General features: G+C 35.5%; 3 pseudogenes; 1 reads left to right on the top strand and 2 right to left on the bottom strand.

Annotated features, from left to right (window-relative positions):
* Nucleotides 1-1,390: 1,390 nt before the first annotated feature.
* LOC110258755 (olfactory receptor 5W2-like) lies at nt 1,391-5,009 on the bottom strand (annotated as a pseudogene).
* An 11,811-nt stretch (nt 5,010-16,820) lies between these two features.
* LOC100513528 (heterogeneous nuclear ribonucleoprotein A3 pseudogene) lies at nt 16,821-17,785 on the bottom strand (annotated as a pseudogene).
* Nucleotides 17,786-18,026: 241 nt separating this feature from the next.
* LOC100513724 (serine/threonine-protein phosphatase 2B catalytic subunit beta isoform pseudogene) lies at nt 18,027-19,653 on the top strand (annotated as a pseudogene).
* Nucleotides 19,654-20,057: the final 404 nt, after the last annotated feature.

Here is a 20,057-nt window from a genome sequence, read left to right as displayed (position 1 = left end):
TTCTTTATATAAGGTTACAGATTCTTGAACTGTAGTTTTTAGGGTGGGCTCAATGTTAGCTTAAGACATTCTTTTAGGAGTTCCTGTTGTGGCTCAGTAGTTAATGAATCCCAATGGGAACCATGAGGTTCCTCAGTGGGTTAAGGATCCGGCATTGCTGTGAGCAGTGGTGTAGGTTGCAGACATGTCTCAGGTCCCACGTTGCTGTGGCTCTGGCATAGGCTGGTGGCTACAGCTCTGATTCAACCCCTAGCCTGGGAACCTCCATATGCCATGGGAGTGGCCCAAGAAATGGCAAAAAAAAAAAAGACAAAAAAAAAGACATATTTTTAATCCAGAAGAACAGAAACTATTATAACTGGCATTTATACATGTAGAGACTATTGCAGTATTTAGTACATGAAATATTTTGAGTACACATCTGTCAGTGTGAACACTCGGTGGCAGTGTGTTCATCATATTAAAAATACCCAAGCTTCAGCTGTCCAGGTGACTGAACCAGAACTTTTCTCCTTCAAGTGTATATATGTCAAATTGTCAGCACGACAAGAGTGACAGATGTTATTTTTGTATTTTTAAAAACAAATTTGTTATATATAAAGTTTTTTATTGCTTTTGTCCAGATCAATTTTTAAATTAATATAAATAGGTATCTTTACAGTTAAAAACTATGAAATGTCAGTGTTCAGCCAGATGGTATGACAGAGCAGTGAAAGTCAGAATTCAGGGAAGAAATCACTGAAGGAACAGATAGTTCTCTGCTTTGCTTGGGAAATGTCATCTATTTGTAGTTTTAGTGTTAACTCTGTGACACTGTGTGTAGATAGATACATTTTATCTTAAGGATAGAACAAAATCAGCACGTCAAAACTTCAAAAATTTGGGAAAGATTGGGGTTCAGTACAAGCCCGTTTGGCTTATAATAATGAATTGACATTTATTGACTGCTTTTGCCCATATAAAATCCTGATAGAGGAAATCTGGCCACCTTTATAATTATGGAAAAGTCCCCACTGTAATGCCAGAAGATGGTAATATGTAGATAATGTGTAGATGTGGGTATCTGACAAAGTATTTATCAAAAGTGATAAAAGGATTATTTTCAATGTTAAAAAATTTAATGTATTCATGGAATCAGGGGTAATAGACTTTAAATATTGGCCAATTGGGATTCTAAATGATCAACATAAGGATGGACCACTGCTGAATGAGACTGATTTTGTCTTTCAAATTTGACTGTCTTAGTCAGTATATTAAATCTCTGAATTTGAAAACAAAACATGCTGCTTATGCAAGAATTAGCCCTTTGATAAACTATTGAGTGTTTAAAATATCTTTTCATCACAGAACAGAAATATATAAAAATGATGTTGACTGTACACAGGTGTTTTCACAGGTTTGACTCATTTTTTGATAAAGCTATTAAGACATTAGATAAAAGGTATGCTTAATACAAATGAATGGAGTAAACAACTAATGAGACTTAAGAATTGGCCTTTGGTTTTAAATATTTAATTTTTTCCTATAAACCTTCTCAATAAAAATAATAACTAAAAAATAGAATAGAATAAAATAAAGTACACTTTCTTAGCAAAGTTCAAGTGTATGACACAATATGGTCAACTATAGTCAGCACATTGTGGATTAGATCCCCAGAAATTATTCATGTTGCAACAGAAAATATGCACCATTTGATTAACATCACCATCTTCTTTGCCCCAGTCCTCCAGCCCCTGGTAACCACCATTCTACTCTGTTTCTTTGAGATCAACTCTTTTAGATTCCTTATACAATGGAAAACATATGGTATTTTTCTTTCTTTATCTTACTTATTTTACTTAGCATAATGCCCTAAAGGACCATCCATGTTTTTGTAATCATGATTTTGTAGGGGACCAAATTTTCCATGCCAAAATATGCCTCCTTTTTATGAAGATTATTTTGAGTTGTATATTTTTAAGAAGCAGACAACTCAGGAATTTTTTTTTTTACTTATCCCTTAACTGCCTAAAAGTATTTAGATAGAGGATCTGTTCCAAGAAGGGAAATATTACCACAGATATCTACATAATAATATGAACTAGGTGTGTAGACAGGGAGGAACTTAGCAAAGTTAATTAAATTTCTCTCTATGCCTCATTGTCTCTGTACAGTCAAGGAAACATTTGTTTATATTGTCTTCCTTGAAGTGCCTCCTGCGCTTTTAACTTTTAGACCCCTACCCCTTTATTTTTTGTGAAAGATAACATATATACCTCATTTTTGCTGTATTTGGAATCTCTCATGTTTAAGGGATTCTTCCTATGTACATAATTAAAACGTTTTTTTTCTTTTGTTAAGCTATCTCATATAAATTTAATTTTAGATCAGCCAAGAGAACATAGGAGGGTAGAATTAATTTTTTTCCTTCCTCAAAACTTCATTACTTCTAAAAATCTATCTCCAGAGTGGAGGCTTGGCCACCTCCAGACCCCTTGATTTGTCAAACTCTCCTACCTGTTATATATTCCTATCCTACCATGCATCTTTTTACATTTGAGAATGAAAATCTCCATTCAATGAAGACTCTTTTTACTCTAGATTTGGAAACTTTCCTTTGATTTAATACCCACTGTATTTACTTCATGATGACATTGAGATTACAATGAATTATTTAGTACTTAATTAATGTGAGTTACTTCAAATAGATAATGAGATTCATTGGCATGGATACAACTTAATGTATTTTGTATTAAGTGTTTAATATAAAGCACTTAAATGTTCCAAGTTCACTTAGTAAATCCACAATAAATTTAAATATATCAAATTATGGTTTGAATGAAAGAATGAACCAAAAAAAATTGGCAACATAATAATTGTTGCCTCTACAAAGAGGAAACAATATATATAAATTCTAGACAACTAATGAAGTATGACATATTTGGGGTATTGAAACATTTATTAAGATTGGGCTTTAAAATAAATATGCATTTTATCAATTAAAGCATTTTAGACATTATTTCTTTTCTTGAATCATGAAAATTAATTTATCAAATGCAATGAACACAATGTGTATATGTGTGTGTGTAGTATAAACACTTAAAACCACCTTTTGGTTTCAGTTTTTCCAGGGCCTCTTTCACACCCTTGTTCCTTAAGCTGTAAATCAGAGGGTTTAACATGGGAATCACAAGGGTGTAAAGCAATGAGGTCATTTCGTCTTGATCTAGAGAGTAGGAAGAACTCAGCCTGAAATACACAAAGAGTATCGTTCCCTGGAAAATTGCCGCAGCAGTTAGGTGGTTCGTGCAGGTGGAGAGTGCTTTGAACTTCCCACAGCTGAGTGGATTGTCAAGATGGACAGAATAATATAACCTAAAATGGTACTCACTTCAATTAAGCCAAATCCAGTGAATACCACTAACTCATTGACCTGTGTGTCTGAGAAAGACAGCAGTAGGAGAGGAGGAATATCACAGAAGAAATGATATTCTCACCAAGAAGATGTATAAATGCAAGGTCATATATAATATTTTATAAGAATAAAAGCATATAAAATACTCAAACACCAAGAATTATAGCTCCTTACTCCTAGTGTAATTAATATTCATATCTTTACTGATCCAGTATTTTAGTATCCACACCATTTTATGTACCTTGCTGCTGATATAAGGGACACTCAAAAGTGTTATCTGATATTTTAATTTATTATATATTTGTTTACTTTCCTATTGTGCTCCAGACAACATGGAGTGTTTTGAATAATAGGAATAGAATGCTCAGTCCTTTAGCAAAGAATGCTCACAGACAGGATGAAATAAAATCATGCTTTACATAGATGATTATGATCCACAAAAAGAAAAAGAGTCTTTCAATCCTGGCTGAGAAGAAGAATTATTTATGGGAGGAAATCATCGTGGAGGAAGGGGCAGAAGAATTGATAACTGATAATAGTGGCACAGTGATGTACCTAACCAAAGTTTATTCCATTGGCCCTCACAACCTTCTTTTCTCCTTTTATTTCCAAAGTTCATTCAGACAAAATTGACAAATATCATGTATAAGGTATACAACCTGAAGATTTGATATATGTATACATTGTGAAATGATTATTGCAATAAAGTCACTTTAAAAATGCATTGATTCCCATAGTTACATTTGGTGTGTGTGTGTGGCGAGCACAGTTAAGATATAATATTCTAGCAAATTTCAAGTTTACAGTGAAGCATTTTTAACCAGAATCACCCTATACATTAGAGCTCCAGAATTTATTCATCAAATAGCAGAAAATGTATGTACGTTGAGAAACATCTTCCATTTCCTCCACTGTCCAGGCCCTCAAAACTGCCAATCTCTCTATTGAATAATATAGCAATAAGAGACAAGGACTCCTAAAATAGTACTCAATTCAATGAAGCCAAAAACAGTGAATAATGCCAACTCATTAACCTGTATATCAGAGCAGGAAAGGAGGAAAAGTGGAGGTAAATCATAAAAGAAATGGTTTATCTCATTAGACCCACAGAAGCATAAGTGGAACGCTACTGTTGTGTGTGTCAAATCATCTGCCATTCCCACCATGTAAACCCCAGCCATGAGCAGGGAGCACACTCTGCTGTACATGCTGACTGTGTATAGCAAGGGGTTTGCTGATGGCCTTGTACTGTTCATAAACCATCACTGCCAGTGGTAGACTCTCAGAATCTGCAAAGATACAGAAGACCATAAATTGCAGAGCACAGCCATAGAAGGGGATTGACTTGTTCTTGGCAAATAGGTCCACAGGCATCTTGGGCTCAATTGCTGTAAGAATACCAGAGGTCACAGGAGGAGAGGTGGCTGAGGAAAAAGTACGAGTATGTGCAGCTGGGGATCCATTCAAATTAAAGTGATCATTCCAAGGTTTGACAGAAGATTCATGAGGTAAATGAGTAGAAATGTAGTAAAAAAAGGGTCACTTTGTTCTCCATGTTATTAGTAATTCCCAAGAAAGTGAATTCAGTGAAGTTGGAGCAATTCCCTCTATCCATTCTCCTCTGTTCTGGTCCAAACTTCTGAGAAGATGACACATGTATGTGTAACATTCCTGTACATATACAAAATATCATAAAGGAGAACATGATTTTGTTTTTAAGTGTATTTTTAAACTCATAAATTTATTCTGTTATGCATCCACTATTTAAAGAGGTTTTGTTCTCTATTCCCCAATAGCAAAAATTATCTGAGGAAGAAAGTTGAGAAATTTTTATCTAAATCTAGATGTCATTCATGAGATATGTTAATTTCTACAACTCTTCACTAGCTTTACTTGCCTTAACTCAGGGAGTAAATGTGGATGGATTTAACTTTATTTTCCCCTTCAAAATAATATGGAAGGGACACCAGTGAGAGAGACACTAGGCTCTTAAGTTATAGAACTAATAATTTTGTCTACATGAAAACATTCACATGGATACACAAAATGTTTACAATTTTTGTTTCTCAAAGACATGATTGGGGTAAGAGTCTTTGCGTAATTCCAGAAATAGTGACTGACCAGTGCTAAATAAAAAAAATCATATATTTCACTGGTTTTAGTTTATGTTGTATTATAGTATTTGTTGAGACATGAAATATGCACTATTGACCTGTTTTCTAGAAGTATATTATTCAGTTTTCTGCAATACTTATTACCTCTTTGTGGAGTTGATATTGTCAAAAGATGAATCCCTTTACTAGTGGAAGATAAGAGCTAAGAGAAATTCAAACAACAGGAGTTCCCATCGTGGCACAGTGGTTAACGAATCCGGCTAAGAACCATGAGGTTGCGGGTTCAGTCCCTGCCCTTGCTCAGTGGGTTAACGATCCGGCGTTGCCCTGAGCTGTGGTGTAGGTTGCAGACGCGGCTCGGATCCCGCATTGCTGTGGCTCTGGCGTAGGCCGGTGGCTACAGCTCCAATTCAACCCCTAGCCTGGGAACCTCCATATGCCGTGGGAGCGGCCCAAGAAATAGCAACAACAACAAAAAAGACAAAAGACAAAAAAATAAATAAATAAATAAAGGAAAAAAAAAAAGAAATTCAAACAACAGAATTTACCATACACATTGGCATCACCTTAAATTTTAAATAGTTTTTTATATTATAAAATAAAAATGAAGTGAACAGCAATAAATGCTTCTAAGATGCATAGACTTCTTTCCATTGTGATTGTGTGAATTTTCACCTGTATCATATATTTGCATGTGTACATATATTTAATGTATAAGAGAATAGAATGTAAGTAGTGGACATTTTCCTTCGACCTAAGTATATATGCAAATGGTCTACCTGAAAATGAATTTTACATGTTTTTATTTTAATGTGATACCTACACTAGTTTTCCGATAAAACAAAACAAAATATACCTTAACTTAATATATACATTTTCCAATAACAAATAGGGAAGCTGATCCCATGAACCAAGAGCAAAATAAAATAAATAAATATTATTGAGGATGTTAATAAGTTCTGACAGATTCTTCCTGTTCTGAGAAGAAAATATCATCTCTAGCCATTAAATACCAATTTTGATGAATATTCAGTCACCAAACTCTCTCTCTCTCCCCTGCCAGAAAGGAAAATTTTACTCTGAACCTTAAATTAGGACCTTGAAACCTACCTGAGATAAGGAGGGCTTGAGTACCTGAACAATAGGCTGGTGGCTTTTTATTTTACCAGGCACATTGGGACTTAACTATCCAAAGGTACTACTGCCCTTAGGCTTTGATGTTATGCAAACACTTCATTAATTATATTTCTGCTTTGTTATCATCCCCTCTGAATTTAGAAACAAATTAGCAAAGGCTGATCATGGAATCTTCATCATGGTAACCAAATTGATCTATAGTAGAAAGAAAACTGCAACCTGTTTTTATGGTTTATTTCACAGTTACCCTCCATCAATATTCGCCTCTAGTCAAAGGAAATATAATGAGCATCAAACAGTTCCCTGCTTAATCTTTTCTAGCTCCTTCGGATAGTTCACTGTTTTTGAAACATTCTCCTTCACTACCTCATTTAGGAAAATCACAACTCATTGGATCATATTTTTATTGAAATATAATACTTTTGCCAAAAAAGTCAAACTCCTAATGTGTAGAGTTACTTGGTTTTAATATATTTCATCACCAATATCTACTTTGAGAACATTTTGATCACTGCGATAAGAAACCCATACTTATTGCTGTCACTCTCCTTCTCCCCCACCCCCAACCCTGGCAACCACTATTCTACTTTCTGATTCTATGTGGTTTCCTCTTCAGCCATCTCATAGAAACAGAATCATCCAATCCAATATATGTCCGTTTGCTGTCACGCTTCTTCAGTAAAAGGTTTTCAAAATTCATCCACGTTGTAGCATGTGTTTGAATTTTGTTTCATCACAGGGCAGAGTAATAGTTCATTTTGTGGGCACAACACACTTTACTGGTCTTTTCTTTCATTGGATGAACTTTGCTTCTACCCTTTATTATAAATAATGATGCTATAATATTCTCGTCAATTCTGCCTTTCAAGGTTGCTTTCATCATCACACGTTGCCTCACTCCCATCCTCCAACCATGGATTTGAAGACAGTTAAAGGTCTTTGTGACTTCTTCTCATTCTCTCAATAGAACACTATTCTCTGAAATGTATTTATTCATTTCACCATAGCTCATGCTAGATTTAAGCCTCAGGAATAGAATCCGTGTTTGTTTTGTGTTTTCTAAAAAGCATGTTAAAAGATTTGAAAGGTAGTGCTTTCTAAATATACATTGTTAAGTACTTTTGTCTATTAAAGTGGAGAATGATGTAAAAAAGACAAATATTCTATTTGGGGATTTTTCTACTGATACAACTCACATGTGCAAAGTTGACACTTAAAAAACTGTTCATGGGTGATGATTTTTTGAAATTAGAAGTTTCATATTTTTTCTTAAAATAAGTTTTTGCTACTATCACATCAGTTCTATGCAAAATTAAGAAATGCCAGAATTAAGAAATGACAGAATTCTGCCTTTTCATGTCTTCCCCTAATCCTCCCCAACATATAGCAATGGGATTCTTTGTACTCCTAAAACTTTGGTCTACCATTTTGGTATCTAGTGTGATTGGGCTACTTTCCAAAGTCCCAGAACGAATTCTCCTTTCACAATGATCTGAATGATCAAAATGTCTGTCACTCTCCCTTCTACATGTGTGCTGTTCAAGTATTGCCAATTACAAAGTGACTTTGTAAGTATATGCCCAACAAAATTTAAAAGAGATGGTATGCCTGCTCACAGATTTAATTAAAATATTAAAGCTATTAATAAATACACCTGGAATTAGAAATTACAGTGTTCTCCAAAGGGCTAATGATAGTTTGGGAAGATTAAAGATAGCTGTACACTTTCTGCACGTTTTCCTTAGAGATTCAGTGGATATTTATCCTGCCTTTGAAATCTGCTTTAGCTGCCTGACCAACAGAAATTGGCAGAAATATTGTATGTCACTTCTCAGTCTTTCCTTTAAGAAAACAATATCCGAAAGCCATGAGGTATCATGTAGGAAGTCCAGCTAACCAGAATAAACCAAGTGGCAGGTACTGAGATTATGTGGAGTGAGAAGTGGAGAATCTGAGTCTATCTTTTAACCATTCTCATCCTGTGCCAGATATGAATGACCTTACAGTCTACCCAATCTTTCCACTGAATACTTCATGTGACCTTGGTCAATATAAGAATAAAATAATGAGTCAATGGTCATTATTTTAAAGTCATGTAGTTTTGCACTACTATTTGTGTAACAAAAGGTGACTAGAACAGTGTTGGTAAACACATCAGAGAGAATATTTTAGAAACATTTATTTTTATTCTTATGTATATATACCCCAAAAGTGAAGAAAATCATTGAGAACCTTGTATCTGACAAAAAACTTGTATCCCAAATATATGAAGAGCTGTCAAGAATAATAATAAAACAAACAATAGAAATTAAACAAAGGACTGAACATATAGCCCCACCGAGAAGATGTATAAATCATAAGGTCATATAAAATAGTTTATTCAGCATTTTATTTATTATTTAGTAGGGGAAATGACCGTAAAGTTACAGCATCTGCTAAATGGCCTAAAATTAAAAAAATACTGATCATACCTAACTTCCTGTTTCATCTTTTTTTATTGTTACTTCCCCAAAACAATTTTTTTTCAACTGTACAGCATAGCGACCCAGTTACACATACATGTATACACTCTTTTTTCTCCCATTACCTTGCTCCATCATAAGTGATTAGACATGGTTCTCAGTGCTACACAGCAGGGTCTCATTGTGAATCCATTCAAAAGCAGTAGTTTGAATCCATTCACCCCAAGTTCCCACCCCATCCCACTCCCTCCCCCTCCCCCCTAGGCAACCACAAGTCTATTCTCCTGTTTCATCTTAATGCTCATTTGGAATTTAATAGGAACGCTGATTTTCTTCTTATTTGTTTGGTTTACTCTTCTGATTGTTTGAAATCTGTTTCTTGCTTTGCCTACTTTTTTTTCTGAAAAGCTAGGAAAGATATCAAGCTGAATTTTATGTAATAAGTACCTTTTTAAGTACTTTGGGAAAATATTTCATAGGGATAATGAGGCCTTTTTATATATCATGGTCATGTTTGGTGTGGAAGTCCCAATGCTAAAATACAAACTCTACTCCTGTGGAGACATTGTTGAAGCAAAGCTCAAAACACACAATTAATTGCTAATAAATTTCTACCACTTAAAATTAAGAAACTGATGCAGTTTTGTTACAAAATGTTTCCCTATCATTATTTCTCTCTCTGGTACACATTTGATGTATGTAGAGTAGTCCTTAGTCACTTAAATCTATTCATATCCAACTTATCTTCCCGTTGGGTACTTTTCTTCTCTTCTGGGATACAAAATTCCCTTGGGTTACATTTTATTCAGCCAGAACCCAGCTTTAGCATTTTAACACAGCTTCTCCTTCAAAGCGCCCCTACCCAAAAATTTAATCCTGAGTTTGGGTAGCTATTTTATCTTTCAAAGTTGGATAACCTAAATTATCTTCTGATGAGATTTGTGTTTTCATTAAAAATGGAGATCTTAAAAAACTGAAAAACATGTCTTATGGAGAAACTATTTTCCTCAGATACAAGCTGATTGAGAAAACAACCTATATGTAGGGATTTGCTGATCCCCCTGGTGACGCTACAATTCTGTACAGGCAAATGTCTACCAAAAAGAGTACTTTCTCAGAATATAGTTGGGTGTTCTTCAAACCTTGAGTATTACGGTACAGATTTCACTGCATGATAGGAAACCCAAGTTCATTATATCTCACCTGTGCATGGCGAATGACTGGGAATGTCTGTGGGTGGATAAAGACAGTGTTGTTCCACAAGCAAGGAAACTCTTTTAATAACATAAAGATTAATAATATCCTAATAAGCATTATGAAATTATGCACATCATATTCACAAATATATAAACAAGACTCATTTTGTACAAGAAAGTATTAGTTAAAAAATAAAAATTAACAGTTGCATGCATTTTAATAATGGACATACTTTGTTCATGAAAACCCCTGTTAGGGTTTAGAAAATTTTCTAAATAGAGAAAATATTCATCTATGAATATATATTGAGAGTAAATTCTCAGGTGTTAAAAGATTCCTGCTCTCAGAATAAGTCCAAAGGAACAAAACATTTCTAGCATCTCAGAAATTAATCCCACACCCACCAAAAATTAATGTACAATATAATACTTTAGGTTGGGTATTTTTTGAGGTATAGAGTAGAAAAATTATATGGTTTTTACACTTTTATTTCTGACTTATTTTTTTGTGAATTTATTCTATACTTTTTGATGCCAAGGAAGTTCATTTATCCTCATTGTTGGGTATTTTTCCTAGGTACACACTTATCATAATATTGCTTATCTAATCTAGAGCAGGGGTCAGTATACCTGACCTATAAAGTCTTATTGGTGCTGGACACACTGTTTATTTATGTATTATTCATGGTTGCTTTTGTGATACAGGGAAACCCTGAGAGATTGTGATAGAGTTTATGAACTCCAAACACTAAAATAAATACTAGTTAACACTTTAAGGAAAAGTTTAAGTCTTGATTTAAAGGGTTTTTAAAAAATTGAATTGTTTACAGTTCCATAGTGTTGGAAACAATGCAATTAAGAATATTTCTTGTGTATCTTTTGTGGTCATGTTTATTAATTTATCTCAGATATAATTCAACAAATGAGATTTTTGAGTCATAGGAAATGTATACATCCATTACATTAGCAACAGCTTACAGTTTTTCAAAGTGTGGGGTCAATTTTCTTTCTTATATATATTTTTTCTAACTTTTTTTCTATTTTCCCACTGTACAGCAAGGGGGTCAGGTTATCCTTACATGTATACATTACAATTACAGTTTTCCCCCCACCCTTTCTTCTGTTGCAACATGAGTATCTAAACATAGTTCTCAATGCTATTCAGCAGGATCTCCTTGTAAATCTATTCTAAGTTGTGTCTGATAAGCCCAAGCTCCCGATCCCTCCCACTCCCTCCCCCTCCCATCAGGCAGCCACAAGTCTCTTCTCCAAGTCCATGATTTTCTTTTCTGAGGAGATATTCATTTGTGCTGGATATTAGATTCCAGTTATAAGTGATATCATATGGTATTTGTCTTTGTAAAGGACCTATATGCCGAGAACTATAAAACTTTAATCAAAGAAATCAAAGAAGATGTAAAGAAATGGAAAGATATTCCATGTTCCTGGATTGGGAAAATCAATATTGGAAAAATGGCCATACTACCCAAAGCAATCTACAGATTCAATGCAATCCCTATCAAATTACCCATGACATTGTTCACACAACTAGAACAAACAATCCAAACATTTATATGGAACAACAAAAGACCCAGAATCGCCAAAGCAATCCTGAGAAACAAAAACCAAGCAGGAGGCATAACTCTCCCAGACTGCAAGAAATACTACAAAGCCACAGTCATCAAAACAGTGTACTACTGGTATCAAAACAGACAGACAGACCAATGGAACAGAATAGAGAATCCGGAAATAAACCCTGACACCTATGGTCAACTAATCTTTGACAAGGGAGGCAAGAACATAAAATGGGAAAAAAGAAAGTCTATTCAGCAAGCATTGCTGGGAAACCTGGACAGCTGCATGCAAAGCAATGAAACTAGAACACACCCTCACACCATGCACAAAAATAAACTCCAAATGGCTGAAAGACTTAAATATACGACAGGACACCATCAAACTCCTAGAAGAAAACTTAGGCAAAACACTCTCTGACATCAACATCATGAATATTTTCTCAGGTCAGTCTCCCAAAGCAATAGAAATTAGAGCAAAAATAAACCCATGGGACCTCATCAAACTGAAAAGCTTTTGCACAGCAAAGGAAACCCAAAAGAAAACAAAAAGACAACTTACTGAATGGGAGAAAACAGTTTCAATTTTCTTTCTAATGTGAATGGGTAAAAGCCATGGTTGTTTGCATCCTGACCAACAGTTAGTAACCAATTATCACATCTTGCCATGCTTTGGATGAGTTGTAATACAATTTTTATTTACTGTTACCCATTTTTATATGTTTTGCTTACTGGAGGGCCAATCAATTTGATATTAATTTCTAAGGGGAATCTATGAGTTTCTTCTTTGAATAATAACAGGCCACATAAAACAGTCATTTTCTTTCTAAAAATATTTTAATGAAAAAGTTATCTTTCTATAAACATTTCATTGTAGTACAAATGAAGCATTTTAATCCATTACAGACCACCTGTTAAGTCTTAAAAATCAGAGTAAAACATTGAAATTTAAAAGTAGCCTTGTTTTTATATCCTTACATTACCCCTGCAGATTAGCATGCTTACTCACTACTTCGTGACATGAATTACCAGAATTCCAAAAGACAGCAGCATTAGATATTTCAAATTGTGACTTACTATTAGAACTCTCAAATCCAAGTGTATTTCAATTGTTCCTAAAAAAAATTCATTTTTTTTTAGGAAATGAATATAAATTATTTGTCCCTTTTTTGGGGAAGATATGTATGGGAAGCTATATCTAAAAGTTGATTTGACAAAATCAGTTAAGATTTGCCTTGACCATCTCCCCTTGTGTAACTTCCTTTTGTTTAGTGGTGCTGACTTAGGAGCATTGCATTTTTTCAGCAATAACAGTGGAACTACATTTAAATAAAATCAAAAAAGTGAAATAATCATAAAGAAATGAGTTGGACTGGAACAGAAAAATACTTTTAAAAAACTTTTTCTGTCTTAGGAAATTTGCTTTACCAAACACCATGTTGTAAATAATTTGTCATTACAAGGCTGTTTATTACCTTATTGAACACTTCATTTTCTGGTGATGTGTAGAAATTCAGTTCTAATTTAGGTATAGAGAGAGACTCAACCAATCATTTTCTGAAAATAAAACCTGTGTCAAAGAATTCCAGTTTATGTAAGATCTTGACTGATTTATAATTTAAAAACTAGTTTTATTTTAACCCTCTGCCCCACCAATGTTACTTTTTTCAAGTGATTTAATATCTAATCTCAAATTTTAACAAGCCCTTCTGAGGCAGCACTAATAGCCCATATGAACAATCAGCATCTGATATGAATAATGATTGAGTAATATTTAACTACTCTTTGGGAAATGTTGTCTTTTGAAAAAGGAGCTTTAGTATAAGTAGCCCCCACTGCTTCTGGATAACAGGTTAAACACAAAAAAAACCTTTGAAAAGAACCAAAACTTTATTCTATTAATCCAAATACTTACCTGAAGTCATATGCAAGATAACTTATTTTTGTATGAGTCCACCTGAATATCTGTATGATCTGACAATTTTGAAAGTTCATTTCATTTTTTTCCCCTTGGGGGAGGATTGGAAGCCTAATGCTTACTACAAGTCATGCTTATTACAAAACCCCTTCCAAAAAATCTGGTCATACTATCTTCCTTTTGACGTTACCCTAGAGACACCGACAGTGAATTGTATATATCTTTCTCAAGATGAATGCTTATGGTTATTACAGGTGCCAACAGGCTTTACTGTGAGGTACAAACATTACCCACTCAGTAACCTTTGTCTTTAAGATGGTAGGAAAGACATTCCTCATTTAGGCAAGTAGGGTTCTCATTCAACCTCAATCATTCAAACTCAAATCAAGAAGATTACTCTTACCTTGCTTTACAAAAAATTACTCTTTAATTACCTAAAAAATTCAAATTCAAGCCTTACCTAATGCATATTGCTCTTCCTTGCATGTCTAAATGCTATACCTAGTGACTGTGGCCAACTATCTCTAATTGACATTCCTAAAGGCAAAGAGCTCCTTTCTGCTAGACTTTCTTAGATATTTCAGTTGTAATAAGCAGATTTAATGAGCTTTTGGAAAGTTTCTCACTAGAGCCATAGAATCATATGCCTTCACTTCTCTGTAGGTGAAGCTCTTGTTGCTGTCTCCTCATTGCAAACTCAAAAGGCTGCTGAAGTCCTATCTTAGTGAGTCTCCTTTGATCCACTCTGTGCTTAAAGAGCACATCTTAGGTCCTTTAAAGCTGATTAAATTGCTCTCCTCATGTCTTAACTTTTCCAGACTGTTCACAAGAACTCAGCTAATACAGCTTATAAACAGGTCACATACACAAGATTTCACCAGCTTATATGTTGTGGACATCAATTTAACGGACAATATTTTAACTATTAAACCAGTTCCAAAACACAGAAAGTTTGTTAACAGCACAATAACCTCATATGACATTAAAGTATACTGTCAAGGTTATGTCAAACAATTTCACAAAGAAAGAGGAAATGTGAATCTTCCCCATTCCTTCAAACTTTATTACATGAATAAAATAACATGAGACAGTTTAGCTTAATTTTAATGTTTCCCAAGCATTATGTTGACCATGTACCCAGGTTTAAGTTATGTGCATTGACAGTGTCCATTTATATAACCACTCTTGAAGTTGTTAGGCTTAACAATTTTCTAATAATTAGCCTATTTTCTACATGGCTTATTCACACATGTCCATTAACAAATGGAATGTTGTCTGTTATGTTTATTGGTTGGTGAGTGTTTTCTGGAAAACTGCAAAATCTGTGAAGACCAATTTTTCATGCTGGCATTGCATGCATCCAAATATCAATGTACAGAGGCACAGAATTAGAGCAACAAGAGAGCATATTCAGACACTGGGCAAGCCCCATCCCAACTTTTTTGCTGGTTTTGCTCAGTATTTCTTAAAACAAAAATAATAATCTCAAATTCAATGTTCAACTGCCAAAGAACTAATTACAACAGAGCACAGGGCACATACTTAGGGCTCAAATGAGATTGTAAGCACTAGCTGGTGCAAAACAGTAGGTTTTTATATACATGACCTTGTTATCTAAAACTCTTCTCAACCAGGGTCTTCCAAATAAATTGTTAACTCATACCAACATGATTTAGGTTCAAGCATACACATGGAATATCAATGTGTTCTTTGGGATTTTAAGTGACTACAACTCTGCCTATCCAAATTTGAATTCAGGTCTTTGGGAAGTGAAAAGCTTATTTGTATTAAATAACCATGCTATACTTCTAATGCAGTTATTTGTGATGATTATATCTAGACTATCCTTGGTTTCATCCAGTAAAATGAAAGGAAAGCATCCAGGGAAGCATGTCAGCCAGCTAAGAGTTCAACAATGCATGATTTTTATTTTCTTGCTCTGAGAGCTTATACCAATATATATATCTATCTCCAAGGAAAATAACTGAAGATATACAGGCCTCTTGTGCTTTAAAAAGGAGGGAAGAAAGTAGCCACGAATTTGTTCAATATAGCAGGCTTAGTGGTCCTGTATTCAAAGATTTTTAAAATGTTTTATAAGGTAGGAGGAAAGGGAAAATATTCACTACCTCTTTCCCAAATTTAAACAGAGGGCAGCAGACATCCTTTACACCCAAATAATACTATGGCAGCAGTTCTTAGGTGAAGAAGGTGAATGCAGAATGGAGATGTTCTAAACACAGCTAGGACTCTCAGCAAAGCTAATGCACTAAAATCATATGATTACATTTTGAAAGAAAATGCACAAAAACCAAATAGGAATTTTGAGATTTTTCATCTGAAGGTAAATCTTACTGCTATGAAATTCACAAACATGCTAATTTAAATACCCAATTCTATTATCTAAAACACACACTGCAAACATACAAATATATCTTCTCTTCACATGTCAGAGCCCACCTCATTTCATGGTTTGGAAATGGGGAGAACAGATCCCCTTAAACTGAAAGTCAGCAGGTGTTTCTTTACAGTTAACTTTACCAAAATTAATACAAAATTGTTAACAATGATCTTCTTTCTTGTTAACTCACAAGGAAACACCTTCATAACTGCATTTTCTTTAGAGTTTCTGTACTAAAATATGGAAAAACTGAATAACAAATATTGAAAAGTTAAAAATTTCCCAATTTTTTTTCTGGTATCACTACCACAATTTACAGGGCAATATTTCTGATGTAATGAAAAGAAAAAGAAAAAGAAAAAGCTGCAACATGTAAAAGACCTCAGGAATGTACATGTATTTCAAGAACTGCACTTTTTGCAAACTATGGCTATGACATCCTGAAAAAGAAGGATTTCCTATTTAAGCTGCAGTAACTTTTCTGTCTATAGATCATTGTTCCTTCTGTGGCAGATACTTACAGTGCCTCTAATGCATTTGGGATGGATTTCTCAAAGTAACTCACAGATTTTCTGACAACTCCTCACTCTCTCTCCTGCTAAGAACCATAGCCCTTTTATGCTGTTTTTAAAAACCTCTTCTACCATATCCACCACTTCCACTACCACATCCATAACTACCACCATAGGGACTTCCTGAGCTTCTTCCACCAAAACTGCTCCCCCTTTCACGGGTCCATAATCTGATTGTTGTTCTGCAATATAATTTTGAAAATCATTATAGTTACCACCACCACCACGGCTGCCGCCTCCAAAATTTCCTCCTTCTCTGTAACCATCATATCCTCCACCACCGCCACATCCACCACCTTGGGTTCCATATCTTGGTCCACCACCACCATAGCCTCCTCTACTATTCTAACCAGGAACACCACTAGAGTTTCCACCATCATCTCCAAATCCAGTATACTAACATCACCTCCTCCATAACTACCCCTGCAGCCACCACTTCCACCACCATAAATTCCTCTTCCACCAAAATTTCCACCATGGCCAAAGTGCCTCCACCACTTCTGCAGTTTCCTCCACAACCCATAAAGTTGCCAGATACACCCCCAAGACCTCTCTGTGGTCCCATCAGATGGCATTTCTTGTTTAAAAAGAGCCTATTTCACTTCACGATCACACCCATTTATAGTGTGGTATTTTAAACAACAATTTTATCAACTGTATCATGGTCATCAAAAGTTACAAAAGCAAATCCTCACTTTTTCCCACTCTGCCTGTCTTCCATAACTTCTATGGTTTCAATTTTGCCATACTTTTCAAAATAGTCTCCCCAATTTTATTATTCTGTATGTTTTTTAATGCCACCAACAAAAATTTTCTTCACTGTTAGATGGGCACCAAGCTTTACAGAATCCTCCCAAGAAACAGCTCTCCTTGATTCTACTACATGTCCATCAACCTTGTATGTTGGAGCACACATTGCTGCATGCACCTCTTCAACAAAAGAGTAAGTCAAAAACCTGAATCCCTTGGAACATTTTATTTGGGGGGGTCTCTCATCACCACACAATCTGTAAGTGTGCCCCATTTCCCAAAATGTTCTCTTAAACTATCATCTGTGGTTTCAAAGTTTAGACCACAAATAAACAGTTTTCTCCATTGTTCTGGTTCCTTTGGATCATTGCCCTCTTTCCCCCTGTGAAGGCAGTGAAGGCTGGAGTTGGGCTGGACATCAGGCTGGTGGTGACTGGGCTGAAGTTTTACCTCCATTTTGAGACTGTGCTCATCTCTTCCAACTGGAGTTCAATATGGGACTGAGAGCTAAATGGTCATTTTAAAAGTGTATGGGGTAGCAGCATATTCCACAGTTGTGCTGCCTCTTGGCTCTGTTAGCTGCCCCCTTGCCCCCACCAATGCCCCTTCCCTCAACCCTGCCAGACCCAGCACCTAGCAGAGCCCAGTGCCCAGAAAAGCCTTGGCCCTCCCAGAGCCAGCCAGGGCTGCACCACCCCTGCCACAGCCCTGCTGCCACTTCCCAGGGCTGACCGCTTCATCAAAGCTACCCCTTCCCCCCAAACAAATCATTTGACATCTGAAGAAATATTTGACCTGGATGGGTTACCCAGACTTGATGTTCTGAAAAACCACTTTGTAAAGAATATCAAGTGATGAAGAAATTGTATTTAGAATCACCAATGAGGATGATGCCTTTCTTCAGGGAGAGAAAACCATGATAGAAGTAGAGGCTCCAATTACAATATGTGGTGAAATCCATGGTCAATTTTTGATCCAATAAAATTTTTTGAATGAGGATGATCACCTGCTTATACAAGATACATTTTTTCTTGCTGATTGTGTGGACAGATGCTATTTTATTATAGAGTTTGTCTTATATTTGTGGGTCCTGAAGATTCTAAACCCAAGCACATTATTTCTTCTGAGAGGCAACCATGAATGCAGACACCTTCCTGGATATTTTACTTTTAAGCAGGAATGTAAAATCAAATATTCAGAAAGAGTCTATAAAGCTTGTATAGAAGCTTTTGGCAGCCTGCCACTTGCTGCACTTTTAAACCAACAATTGTTTTGTCTTCATGGCAGACTTTCACCAGAAATACCCACACTGGATGATATTAGAAGACTAGATAGTTTAAAGAGCCACCTGCATTTGGACTAATCCTTCTGAGGATTTTGGAAATGGAAAAATGCAAGAGAGCATTTTACTCACAATACAGTTTGAGGATGTTCTTATTTTTATAACTATCCAGTGGTGTATGAATTTTTGCAAAACAATAATTTGTGATTGATTATTAGAACTCATGAAGCTCAAGATTCAGGCTATTTGTTTTGAAGCTATAGAATGCACAGAAAAAGTCAAACTACATGGTTCCCATCATTAATGACAATTTTTTCAGTACCTAATTGCTTAGATGTCTATGATAATAAAGCTGCTGTATTAAAGGATGAAAATAATGTGATGACTATTCAACAGTTTAACTCTTCTCCACACCTTTACTGCTTGCTCAATTTTATGGATGTCTTGATATGGTCTTTGCCATTTGTTGGAGAAAAAGTAACAGACATGTTGGTAGATGTTCTCAGTATTTGCTCTGATGATGAACTGATGACTGAGGTGAAGACCAATTTGATGGTTAAGCTGTAGCCCAGAAAGAAGTCATAGTCACTTATGATGGAGCATGATGGAGGATAATGTGAGAAAAAGAATGTATATGTGTATGTGTGACTGGTTCTCTTTGCTGTTCAGGAAAAAAATTGACAGAACACTGTAACCCAGCTATAATGGAAAAAATAAAACTCATTTAAAACATTTTTGAGCAATTGGCAAGATGGCAAGGGTCTTCTCTGTTCTCAGGGAGGAGAGTGAAAGTGTGCTGACACTCAAGGGCCAGACTCCCACAGGGATGTTGGCTGGAGGATGGCAGACACTATAAAGAGTAATACAAGAATTATTTTACCACATAGAATCTGCAACTTTGGTGAAGTCCTGTGATGGTGCAGCGGAAATGAATCCAACTAGGAGCCATGAGGATGCAGGTTTGGTCCCTGGCCTCACTCAGTCGGTTAAGGATCCAGAGTTGCCATGAGCTGTGGTGTAGTTCACAGACTCGGTTTAGATCCCACATTACTGTGGCTCTGGTGCAAGCTGGTGGCTACAGCTCTGATTAGACCCCTAGCTTGGGAACCTCCATATGCCACAGGTTTGGCCCTAAAAATACAAAAATACAAAAAAAAAGGATCTTCAAGTTTTGAATAAGCAAAGTGTTTGGATAGGATCAATGAGATTTGTTGCTCAGCAAGGTGAATTCTCCAAACATCACACATGCCACTGAGAACC

This window comes from Sus scrofa, chromosome 10 (genome assembly GCF_054392235.1).
Source record: "Sus scrofa isolate SSC_HxYL_T2T_F1_AM1 chromosome 10, Sscrofa_HxYL_maternal_Yorkshire_Landrace_v2.0, whole genome shotgun sequence".
Classification (NCBI taxonomy): Eukaryota; Metazoa; Chordata; class Mammalia; order Artiodactyla; family Suidae; genus Sus; species Sus scrofa.
Note: the sequence above shows the minus strand (reverse complement) of the source record. Positions and strands in the feature narration are given on the sequence as shown.